Source organism: Colobus angolensis, unplaced genomic scaffold (genome assembly GCF_000951035.1).
Source record: "Colobus angolensis palliatus isolate OR3802 unplaced genomic scaffold, Cang.pa_1.0 Scaffold4, whole genome shotgun sequence".
Classification (NCBI taxonomy): Eukaryota; Metazoa; Chordata; class Mammalia; order Primates; family Cercopithecidae; genus Colobus; species Colobus angolensis.
This window is the reverse complement of record NW_012117376.1, coordinates 2,504,456-2,514,766: the sequence shown is the minus strand read 5'-3', so window position 1 is coordinate 2,514,766 and position 10,311 is coordinate 2,504,456. Positions and strand designations below refer to the sequence as shown.

Genomic DNA, 10,311 nt, shown 5'->3' with positions numbered 1-10,311 from the left:
ATAATATACTATTATTCAACTCCATGGTTAATTAAGGTTAAAAAAAAACAGAAGGAAAAAGGAAAAGAAGTCTGGGCGTGGTGGCTCACACCTGTAACCCCAACACTTTGGGAGGCCATGGCGAGTGGATTATCTGAGGTCAGAAGTTCGAGACCAGTCTGGCCAACATGGTGAAACTCCGTCTCTACTAAAAATGCAAAATAGCTGGATGTGGTGGTATATGCCTGTAGTCCTAGCTACTCGGGAGGCCGAGGCAGGAGAATTGCTTGAACTTGGGAGGCGGAGGTTGCAGTGAGCCGAGATCAAGCCATTGCACTCCAGCCTGGGCAAAAAAGAGAGACACTCCATCTCAAAAAAAAAAAAAAAAAGAAAGAAAGGAAAAGAAGGGATAAAGGAAGGTTAAGTGATGAGGTAGGAAGAGAGAAAGATATATATATATATATAATTAGAGAGAGAGAGAGTCGTAGAGGAAAAGACAGAACGAGAGAGAAAGAAAGAGACAGCTGGTTGAGATGAATGTGGCTAGAAAGCACAGGAGTCTGAAAGAAATGTGCTTGAAGAGACAGGGCAGGTTGGCTGGCCAGCTGCCAAATGGCATCAGAGGTGACATTTACTTTGAATTCATCATGGTCCAGGCTTATGAACTTGACTTTAACAGTATTAAGAGAGAATCTATCTATTAGGGGATGGAAAGTAGATCCTACTAACCCAGCTCCTATCCTGCTATCTGAGCCAGGGAAGCAATGTATTAATTTATGATGAGAAATGGAACTGCCAAGGGGGCCAGAATGCTCACAATGGCATGTCCAGCACATTCTTTCCCTGTAGGAAAATATGCCCTGGAAGCCAATTTATGATGTGAAGACAGCTTTGAGAGTGGGAGGTGAGGGAGGTGAATGGTTTAAATATTCGATGGCGTCAGGCTCTGATAGCCTTGTTCCTCCAAATCCCCAGAAGGGATAAACCTGCTATTGGCACCTGAGTAACTGTGTAGGGGCCAGGACTGGGACTGGATTATACAAACATGTGCTTCTCTGACTCTCTCTCTCTCTCTCTTTCTCCCTAATACATATATATACACACACACACACACACACACATATACACACACACACACACACACATATACACACACACACACACAGACACAGACATACATACATTTATGTATGTATTAGAGACAAGCACTCTGTTGCCCAGGCTGGAGTGCAGTGGTGCGATCATAGCTCACTGCAGCCTCAACCTCCTGGGCTCAAGCAATCCTCCAACCTCCTGGGTAGCTAGGACTACAGGCACGCACCACCATGCTCATAATTCTTTTAATTTTTTCTTTTGTAGAGACAGGGTATCACTATGTTCCCCAGGCTGGTCTCAAAGTCCAACCTAAAGTGATCCTTCTGCCCTGACCTCCTAAAGCATTAGGATTACAGGTGTGAACCACCATATCCAGCCTTCTGACTCTATATTTTTATTCTAGCTCTAATTCTGGAAGCAGCCCATTTTTAGATTGCAGCACTTTTAAATTTAAATCACCAAAGTAATATAAACTAATGAAAATTGTATAGGTAAAAATATCCATCCTTTCCATTCCAGATAGTCCCCTTCCCAAATTTAAATCCTGTTAAAGACTGATATGTACAATTCCTGATATTTTCTACACACACACACAACTTTACAGAAAATTAATACATCTGTTAGTATGGTAAATGCTGTTGATTATTTGTCCAATAGCTTTCCCCTTTCATATTTTATATTGCTGCCAGAGTCTCAGTTTTATTTGGATGTTCTTCTACTGTAGATGTTTGCTAGTGAAAGATGATCCTCTCCCCAAGTTCAGGGGTAAGTAAAGATTGCTATTTGCTAATCACTCCCATCCCATTCCATGTAGCGTGTGATTACAACCCTGGCCTTCTGAATCAGAAATTATAGGAAAAGTTTTCACTCCTAATAAACAGAGATGGATGACAGGCAACATTCCGCTTCTTCTCTGGATGTCATGTCTGCATCTGACACCTGGAGCTGCTGCCTGCCATTACAACATCATGAAGGGGGATATCTCAGCTATGGCAGTTAAGATTTTTCAGTTGTGTTTAACAGGAAACCAAATAAAACTGGCTTAAACAAAAATGAGATTTTATTGGTTGATATAATAGGATGGGAGTAGATCTGTGTAGAACAGTAAGATTTTGCACTGGAATTGTGGTAGAGTGCAAAATCACCAAACCTGGATACTCTAAAAGGGAATGTAATTGAAATCCTAGAACTGGAAAATATAATAGTTGAATTTAGCATAGTAGATGGAACTGATAGCAGGTTAGACACGGCTAATTCTAGGATTAATGATGTGGAATATAGTTTCAGCATAAAATATCCAGTATGGGAAGAGAGAAAAGAATTGAAAATATAGATAAGAGAGAAAGAGACATATGGGCCATGGCAAAAAGGCCTAAATACATGGAATTAGAGTCCTAGAAAGAGAAGAAAGAGGAAAAACAAGAAAGAAGTACTATTTGAAAAGAGAGTATTTGAAAATTTTCCAAAATTGATGAAAGATATCAAGACACATACTCAAGAAGCATTATCAATCCCAAGCAGGATAAATGCAAAGAAAATTACCTCTTTTTTTTTTTTTTTTTTGACAGAGTCTCGCTCTGTCACCCAGGCTAGAGTGTAGTAGTGTGATCTCGGCTCACTGCAACCTCTGCCTCCTGGGTTCAAGCAATCCTCCTGCCTCAGCCTCCTGAGTGGCTGGGATTACAGGCACATGTCACCACACCCAGCTAATTTTTGTATTTTTATTAGAGACAGGGTTTTGCCATGCTGGCCAGGTTGGTCTCAAACTCCTGACCTCAAGTGATCTGCCCACCTCGGCCTCCCAAAGTGCTGAGATTATAAGCATGAGATATCACGCTCGACTGAAAACTATATTTAAGCACTTCATAATAGAACTGCTGAAAACCAAACTAAAAATATTAAAAGCAATTAGAGAGAGAGACACACACATTACCTTCAAAGGAACAATATTAAGACTGACAATGGGCCGGGCGTGGTGGCTCACACCTGTAATCCCAGCCCTTTGGGAGGCGGAGGCGGGCGGATCACGAGGTCAGGACATCGAGACCGTAGTGAAACCCTGTCTCTACTAAAAATACAAAAAATTAGCCAGGTGTGGTGGCACATGCCTATAATCCCAGTTACTCGGGAGGCTGAGGTAGGAGAATGGCGTGAACCCGGGAGGCGGAGTTTGCAGTGAGCTGAGATTGTGCCACTGCACTCCGGCCTGGGCGACAGAGCGAGACTGTCTCAAAAAAAAAAAAAAAAGACTGACAATGGCAGAGTGCGGTGGCTCACGCCTGTAATACCAGCACTTTGGGAGGCTGAGGTGGGTGGATCACCTAAGGTCAGGAGTTCCAGACCAGCCTGGCCAACATGGTGAAACCCCATCTCTACTAAATATACAAAAATTAGCCAGGCGTGGTGGCATGTGCCTGTAGTCCCAGTTATTCGGGAGGATGAGGCAGGAGGATCATTTGAACCCGGGAAGCGGAGGTTGCAGTGAGCCAAGAGTGCACCACTGCACTCCAGCCTGGGCGATAGAGTAAGACTCTGTCTTAAAAACAAACAAACAAACAAACAAACAAATGAAACAACAATAACAACAACAACACCCCCCTCCACACACACACACACACACAAACACACACACACACACACACACACACACACACAAAACTTCGGCCAGGCATGGTTGTTCATGCCTGTAATCCCAGCACTTTGGAAGGCCAAGGCAAAAGGATCAGTTGAGGCCAGGAGCTCAAGAGCAGCCTAGGCAAGACCCCATCTCTACAAAAAAAATACAAAAATTAGCCAGGCATGATGGTGTGTACCTGTAGTCCCAGCTACTCAGGAAGTTGTAGTGGGGGATCACTTGACCCAGCAGGTTGAGGCTACGGTGAACTAGGATTGCACCACTGTACTCCAGCCTGGGCAACAGAGCAAGACTGTCTCAATTTTTTGAAAAAAGGGCTGAAGCCAGGCACAGTGGCTCATGCCTGTCGTCTCAACACTGACGATAGGAGATAGGAGGATCACTTGAGCCCAGCAGTTTGAGACCAGCCTGGGCAACATGGTGAAATCCCATCTCCACTAAAAATAGAAAAATTAGCCAGGCATAGTGGCATGCCCCTGTCATCCTAGCTACTCAGAAGGTTGAGGTGGGAGGAGAATCATTTGAGCCTGGGAGGTCAAGGCTGTAGTGAGCTGTGATCATGCCACTGCACTCCAGACTGGGAGACAGAACAAGATCTGTCTTGAAAATAAGCTAAAATGCAGTGAAAAGACTGACAACTGACTCTTTCATATAAATGATAAAATCCAGAAGATGATGGAATGGCGTCTTTAAAGTGCTGAAAGATAGTATCAATCTAAAATGCTATACTCAGTGAAAATATTCTTCAAAAATGAAGGTAAAATAAGTATGTTTTATGACAGTCAAAATTCTTCACAGATCCACACTAAAGGCATACTAAAGGTGACTTTTACAAAGAAACTCAAAAAGAATTATGAACACCCAGGAAAAATTAAGATCAAAAGGAAGTAAATATGTGGGTAAAAATAAATGAACAATAACTGTATAAAGTGATAATGTCATGTGAAGTTCTAAATGCACATAGAATTAAAACACATCACAAAAATAGCACACAGTGTGGGAGCAGATAAATGGAGTTAAAGTATTTTAAGGTACTTGCGTTGTCTATGAAGTGGTAAAAGAATTATTTATATTAAACTTTGCAAGTCAAGGATGCATGCTGTAATTACTATGGTAATCATGGAAAAATAGTAACAAAAATATATTACTAACAAGCTAATGTAGAAACATTTGGAATAATAAAAATAATCAGAAAAGATTTAGAAGAGAGAAAAAAGGAACATCGAACATGTGGGAGAGATAGAATACAAATACTAGGATATCTTGAAACTCAGATGTATAAATAACTATTTTAAATATAAATGGACTGAATATTCCTTTTATTTATTTATTTTTAGATGGAGTCTTGCTCTGTCGCCCAGGTTAGATTGCAATGGCATGACCTCCACTCACTGCAACCTCCACCTCCCAGATTCAAGCAATACCGTTTCCTTAGCCTCCTGAGTAGCTGGGATTACCGGCACGTACCACATCGCCCAGCTAATTTTTGTAATTTTTAGTAGAGACAGAGTTTCACCATGTTGTCCAGGCTGGTCTTGAACTCCTGACCTCATCATCTGCCCACCTCAGCCTCCCAAAGTGCTGGGATTACAGGCGTAAGCCACCACACCCAGCCCCTAAATATTTCTATTTTAAAACAAAGATTGGGCCGGGTGCCGTAGCTCATGCCTGTAATCCCAGCACTCTGGGAGGCTGACGCAGGAGGGTCACTTGAGCCCAGGAGGTAGAGACCAGCCTGGACAATATGATGAAACCCCATCTCTGCAAAAGAATACAAAAACTAGCTGGGAATGGTGATGCACACCTGTGGCCCCAGCTACTTGAGAGGCTGAGGTACGAAGATCATTTGAGCCTGGGAAGTTGAGGCTGCAGTGAGCCTTGATTGTGACATTGCACTGCAGCCTGGGTGAGAGTGAGACCCTGTCTCAGAAACTAAAACCAAACAAAATAAAATAAAATAAAATAAAAACAAAGATAGTCAGATTGAGTTTCTAATTTATTTATTATTTTTATTTTTTAGTATTAAAAACATTTCTTAGAGACAGGATCTTGTTCTGTTGCCCAGGCTGGAGTGCAGTGGTGCAATCATAGTTCACTGCAGCCTCAACCTCCTGGGCTCAAGCAGTCCTCCCACCTTAGCCTCCAAAATAGCTAGGACTACAGGCAGGTGCCATTGCACCTGGCTAATTCTTAAAAAAAAAATTTGTAGAGTCAGGGTCTTGCTATGTTGTCCAGGCTGCTCTCAAACTGCTGGCCTCAAGCAATCCTTCTGCCTCAGCCTCCCAAAGCACTGGGATTATAGGGGAGAGCCACCATGGCCAGCCCAGATTGGATTTTTGTTTTGGGTTTTTTTGGGTTTTTTTTTTTTCTTTTAGATAAGGTCTCATTCTGTTACCCAGGCTGGAGTTCAGTGGCATGATCACAGCTCCCTGCAACCTCTGCCTCCTGGACTTGAGTGATCCTCACACCCCAGTCTCCTAATAGCTGGGACTACAGGCATATGCCATCATGTCCAGCTAATTTTTGTATTTTTCTCTTTTTGGTAGAGATGAGGTTTCACCATGTTGCCCAGACTGGTCTTGAGCTCCTGAGCTCAAGTGATCCACTTGCCTCAGCCTCCCAAAGTGCTGGGATTATAGGCATGAGCCACCACACCTGGCCCAGACTGGGTTTTAAACAGCAACTTTATACTGCTTTAAAAAACTTACACATAGCCGGGCACAGTGGCTCATACCTGTAATCCCAGCACTTTGGGAAGCCAAGGTGGGCAGATCACCTGAGATCAGGAGTTCAAGACCAGCCTGACCAACATGCAAAAACCCCGTATCTACTAAAAATACAAAATTAGCCAAGCATGGTGGCATGCGCCTGTAATCCCAGCTACTCGGCAGGCTGAGGCAGCAGAATCGCTTGAGCCCGGGGGGAGGAGGTTGTGGTGAGCCAAGACCATGCCATTGCACTCCAGCCTGGGCAACAAGAGTGAAACTCCATCTCAAGAAAAGAAAGAAAAGAAATTTCCACATAAGGATACAGATATATTAAAGCAAATGTTGTAAACAAACAAACAAACAAACATACAAACAGTATATAGTACAAACAGTAACTAAAAGAAAATCAGTACCACTAAACTATCACTGTAATTTTTTTTTTTTTTTTTTAGATAAAGTCTTGCTCTGTCTCACAGGCTGGAGTGCAATGGCGCAACCTCGGTTCACTGCAACCTCCACCTCTTGGATTCAAGTGATTCTCCAGCCTCAGCCTCCTGGGTAGCTGGAATTATGGGCAAGCACCACTATGCCTGGCTAATTTTGTATTTTTAGTAGAGATGGGGTTTCATCGTGTTGGTCAGGCTGGTCTCGAACTCCCGACCTCAGGTGATCCGCCCACCTCAGCCTCCCAAAGTGCTGGGATTACAGGCGTGAGCCACTGCACCCAGCCTTTTTTTTTTTTTTTTGAGACAAGAGTCTGGCTCTGCCGCCCAGGCTGGAGTGCAGTGGTGCGATCTCAGCTCACTGAGGAGTTGCTGCTGAATGACATCCACAAGCTGGAGAAGCTCAACCACCTGGCAGAGAAGTCCTAGCAGAAGATCTCCATCCATGAGGCCTGGGCCCATGAGAAGGAAGCCAGGCTTAAGCAGCGGGACTATGAGATGGCCACCCTATCAGACATCAAAGCCCTTATCCACAACCACGAAGCCTTCGAAAGTGACCTGGCCATACACCAGGACTTTGTGGAGCTGACTGAGGCTCTAAGAGTGGAAAACACTCAAACAATTTTTCCTCTGCTCTCACACAACCCAGAATGCTTCTGTGACCAAATGTGTGTGGGGTTTTCCCCACCCACCGAACAAGCAATCAAATCTGCAGCAGACACCAGCTGGTTGTCCTCCAGTTCAATTCAATTCTGACGGTTATCTACCTGGAGATAGTGTCAGATCCCACAGGGTAAGGGCTCAGTCCTACAAGACTGCCTCCACTTCAGATGCTAATCACAAGCCCAATTATTTTTGCCTGTGCTTCAGACCAACTGGCTATAAACTGGGGATCCTGCTACCCCCTACTTGGGTTCCATTAATTTGCTAGAGCAGCTCACAGAACTCAGAAAAACACTTTACTTACATTGGCTTGTTTATTACACAGGATATTACAAAGGATACAGATAAAGAGATGCACAGGGCAAGGTGTGGGAAAGGGGACTTGGGGCTTCCATGCCCTCTCTGGGGATGCCACTCTTCAGGAACCTCCATGTGTTCAGCTCTCCAGAAGCTCCGTGAACCCTGTCCTTCAAGGGGTTTATGGAGGCTTCACTACATAGGCATGATTAGTTAAATCAGTGGCTATTGCTGATCAACTTAATCTTCAGCCCCTCTTCCCTTCTCAGGGGTTGGGCAGTGGGGCTGAAACTCCCAATCCTCTAATTATGCCTTGGTCTCTCTGGTGGCCAGCCTCCATCCTGAAGCTCCCTAGGGGCTGCCAGTCATCCATCCACTCATCAGCATACAAAAAGACATGGTTTCGGAAATTCTAATGATTTTATAGTCATCGTATGCCAGGAAGCAGGATCAAAGACCAAATAGATATTTCACAGTATCATAGAGGACATTGCCCAGGAACTCAACGAGCTGGATTACTGTGACTCCCACGGCGCCAATGCCCAGTGCCGGAAGATTTACGAGCAGTGGGAAACCCTGTGCTCTCTGACCCGCAGTCACAGGGAAGCTCTGGAGAAATTGAAGAAGCAGCTGGAGGCCACTGATTATCTGCACCTGGAGTATGCCAAGTGGGCAGCGCCTTCTACAACTGGATGGAGAGTGCCGTGGAGGAGCTCCAGCACATGTTCATGATCTATGCTACCGAGAAGATTGATCTCAGCCCACAGCAGGTTCAGTATCTTGAACCTGCCAGATACTGATAGGGAGGCTACCCTGGCCACCCACAAGGAGGCCCAGAGGATCACAGAGAGCAAACATACCAAGCTGTCAGGCAGCAACCCCTACACCACTGTCACCTCCCCCGACCCCACCCAGATCATCCACTCTCGGTGGGCAAAGGTGCAGCAGCTGGTGCCAAAGCAGGATTATGTCCTTCTGGAGGAGCAGAGCAAGCAACAGTCCAACGAGCACCTCCACCACCAGTTCTCCAGCCAGGCCAATGTCATGGGAACCTGGATCCAAACCAAGATGGAGGAAATTGGGTACATCTCCATCAAGATGAAGGAGACCCCAGAGGACCAGCTAAACCTGAAGCAATATGACCAAAGCATCGTGGGCCACAAGCTGAACCTGAACCTGCTGAAGCAGAGCACCAGCTCCTCCAGGAGGTCTTCATCTTCAACAACAAGCATATCAGCTCCATCGTGGAACACATCCGCATGGCTGGGAGCAGCTGCTCACCACCATTGGCTGCATCATCAGTGAGGACAAGAACCAGATCCTCACCTGCAACACCAAGGGCACTGGCCAGGAGCAGATGCAAGAGTTGCAGGTGTCCTTCAGCCACACTGACAAGAGCCATGGCAGGGTGCTGGGGCCGAAGGAGGTCAAGGCCTGCTTCATCAGCTTGGGCTACAATGTGGAGAATAGCAGCAGAGCAATGCGGAGTTCAATTGTATCATGAGTGTGGTTGACTGCAACCATAGCAGCCTTGTGGCCTCCCAAGCCTTCATCAACTTCAGGTCTTAGGAGACCACCAACATAGACACAAGCCAGGTCATTACCTCCTTCAAGGTCCTGGCAGGGGATAAGAACTTCATCTCGGCTGAGGAGCTGCAGGGAGAGGTGTCTCTGACCAGGTCAAGTACTGAATTGCCCACCTGGCACCACAACAGGTCCCCAGTGCCTGGTGCCCTTGTCTACAAATCCTTCTCTATAGCTCTATACAACAAGAGTGACTATGAGGCCCCTGGTGAGACTTAGATCAAACATCCTTCCTCATGGCCTCTGGTAGGGGCTGGGAGAGCCCTTTGCCCCCTTCCCATGATGTAGGCCTCTACAGTCCCCATTCCTCTGAGTCTGTATCTTTGTGAAGCACTCTGTCAGTCCTTTTTGGGGGGTGAGTGGGGAAGGGCAGGTAGGCTCTCTTCTCTCTCTTTGTTGCTTGGCCAGGAGATTCTCTCCTACCTGCATCCACACACACACATACAAGGTAGAGGTAAGCAAGACTCTCGAGGTTAGTGTTTCTGGTCTGGTAAATATACAAGGGGTCTTCATTCTTATTATTTGTTTATTTATTAAATTGAGAATGGGGTCTCACTATGTTGCCCAGACAGGTGAACTATCCTTTTGCCTCTGCTTTCCTGTGTGCTGGGATTACAGGCAAGAGCCACTGTGCCTGGCTAAGGGGTCTTCAAAAAGTTCATGCAACATGCATATTACAGGCTAGGTGCTGTGTCTTACATCTGTAATTCCAGCATTGTGGGAGGCTGGGGCAAGAGGATCATTTGAGCCCTGGAGTTCAAGACCAGCCCAGGCAGCATAGTGAGACTTTGTCTCAGAAAAAAAAAGAAAAAAGAAAGAGAGAAAGAGAGAGAGAGAGAAGAAAGAAAGAAAGAAAGAAAGAAAGAAAGAAAGAAAGAAAGAAAGAAAGAAAGAAAGAAAGAAAGAA

General features: G+C 45.2%; 1 pseudogene; it reads left to right on the top strand.

The window, feature by feature from the left end:
* The window catches only part of LOC105521429, a 29,747-nt pseudogene that overhangs the window by 3,618 nt on the left and 15,818 nt on the right, over nt 1–10,311 (top strand).